Below are 2,340 nucleotides of genomic sequence, written 5' to 3'. Positions count from 1 at the left end.
TTTCAGATTCGCCCTCTAAATCTGTGTTTGTGTCTTCCTCGACTAATACTGGAGTATTCAAAATCGAAGGTATAGTTATGTCTAGTGAATATTTTGATTTGATGCTATTTAAATTTGTTTTTAATCTATTCAAAAATCTTGATACATACGACCAATGCTGAGTATTTAACTTTTCTTTATTGTCGTGTATCAGGGAACGAGCTTGGTTAAAACATGCAACTAATATTGTTGCGTGTCTACTTATAGTTTCGTTTGAAATATTCCTATTTTGTGCTAGGCACTTGTATGATTTATCAAAATTTTCTTTTATTTTAACTAATGCGACATTAATATTTTGCCATTCCATTTCATTTTAAAATAATTATTAAAATGTGCAAAAACATTTATAGGTTTTCAATCAAATAATGATATATTTTTATTCATGATTCGTTTTGGACTTTTTCTTTTATTTTTGGCCAATTTTCGTTACCATTATAAATTTGTTTTAAATTTTGTCCAGGTCATCTGCCCGGCTTTGATAGCGTTTCTTTATGCATCTATTATGTAGTTTATACAATTTATATAATAGATGTCCTATGATTATAATGAAAATAATAGCAATAAGTATTGTTATTAGCTTTAGGTCGGTGTTATTGACTTCGACTTTGTTTATTACATTCGCTGTCGAATCTACCGATTTTACATCTACTAAACCCATTGTGTAAAAATTTTCGAAATTTTCTTCAAATTTACTTATTTTGTTTGTTCGTGACATATGTATATACAAAACAAATTTCCTTTTTTTTCTTTTATACTACTGTATAGATTCTTTGTTAATTGTTGGAATTAATTTATAATTTATATATATATTTTTTCCAGTTTTTTTTTTTACATTTCTTCCTGCCTAGTGTTTGTGTGGCTTTACAGGCCTCACTCTAATTGGGCAGATGTTATTCCGCTCAATTTTACAATTTTAGATCTTACAGTTAAGTTGTATGCATCGCAGGCATTTAGAAAAAAAATTTTGTTTGGCGGTGGGCGCTCTAGGAAGCGCTGTCGGTTCACTGCTCCGGGTCTAGCTTGTTGCGCTAGACGAGGCCGGTGCTGGCTGCACAGGCTGCTACTGCTTCTCTGTTGGGGCACCGGTGCAGGCTGTACTCGCAATGCGGCGAGTGTAGAGGTCCCTCGCAGTCGTTCGGGCAGGTCTTCCTTGGCTTTGCTATTTCTGTCGTTTGGGGTGGTGGAGTTACGGCTAATATTTTACTGATATTTCGTATTGCAGTGTAGGTGGTTGTGTGCATTGGCTCTTTCATTTTCTTTTCTGCTAGCAACAATTTGATGTGATCGAGCTCTGTGTGTAATTTCACAGATGTGCTCCACGGCAAATTATCGTTGCTATTTAGCAGTTTGAGTAGTGTTGCCCTTCTGGCTCTCAGGCGTTTTACTACGCCGCCTCTTTTGCCACACATACCACTCTACTTACTGCGTTCAGTTCCGCTCCATTTCGTTGTTAATTTTTTTTTTTGATGTTACTGCTGCTTCCAGTGGTGCCTGCTGTTGTTGTCCGCTCTCGCCGAACTCTCTCTCGCTCTCCGCTTTTTTTTTCGGTTTTTTTTTGTGATTTATTTTAACATATGTTCTACATGTTCGTGACACTTGTCACGGTCGCCATGTAATATGTCAATATTACAATTATAACACTGGCACGTCTGTGCCGTTTGACTTCGGTTTTTAGAATGTCTTTATTGAATTTATTCTTATAACTCAGACCGCATAGCTGAGCTGCCGGTTACGCCAACAGCGGAGCGGCTTCATACATATTTGTCTTATCAGCATAATCGAGAGGGCAAGAGCCGTATGTACATATGTGTATATATATATATGCTTCAAGTGGTCAGCGTGGGAATGCTGACTTAGCTTAGCGCATAAACGGCGATCATATTGCACGCTCACTTGGAGTGGTTTTGTTTGTGTACTGCAACAATGTGTTGCTGATACATTTATTGTTAACCATTGGGTACAGTGTACACTCAATATATGCACATACTACAATAGCACCCACGCTCTAGGAAATGTGGCAGGATCGCATATTTTGGGCACTAGCAACAATATGGCACTCTAGCCTCAAAAAAGTGGAACTCCGCATTTATATGGCACCTGCACTTATATATAACCCTTCACTATCCAGCACTGACATGTATACTGAACCACCGCACCTATATAGCACCCACGCTCCAGGAAATGTGGCAAGATCGCACATCTTGGGCACTAGCAACAATACGGCACTCTAGCCTCAAAAAAGTGGAACTCCGCAACTATATGGCACCTGCACTTATATAGAACACCTCCCTATCCAGCACT

At 38.0% G+C, this 2,340-nt stretch overlaps 1 long non-coding RNA gene across 1 annotated transcript; it reads right to left on the bottom strand.

The window, feature by feature from the left end:
- Window positions 1-858: 858 nt before the first annotated feature.
- On the bottom strand, window positions 859-1,864 carry LOC117185589 (uncharacterized). The gene is made up of 2 exons (XR_004471095.1): window positions 1,463-1,864; window positions 859-1,204 (listed from the first exon to the last, which is right to left on the bottom strand). It is a non-coding gene; the product is annotated as an uncharacterized lncRNA (long non-coding RNA).
- Window positions 1,865-2,340: the final 476 nt, after the last annotated feature.

The sequence above is a fragment of the Drosophila pseudoobscura genome, unplaced genomic scaffold (genome assembly GCF_009870125.1).
Source record: "Drosophila pseudoobscura strain MV-25-SWS-2005 unplaced genomic scaffold, UCI_Dpse_MV25 Unplacedtig00000869, whole genome shotgun sequence".
Taxonomy (NCBI): Eukaryota; Metazoa; Arthropoda; class Insecta; order Diptera; family Drosophilidae; genus Drosophila; species Drosophila pseudoobscura.
The sequence above is the reverse complement of the archived record's forward strand: the minus strand, read 5'-3'. Positions and strand labels throughout refer to the sequence as shown.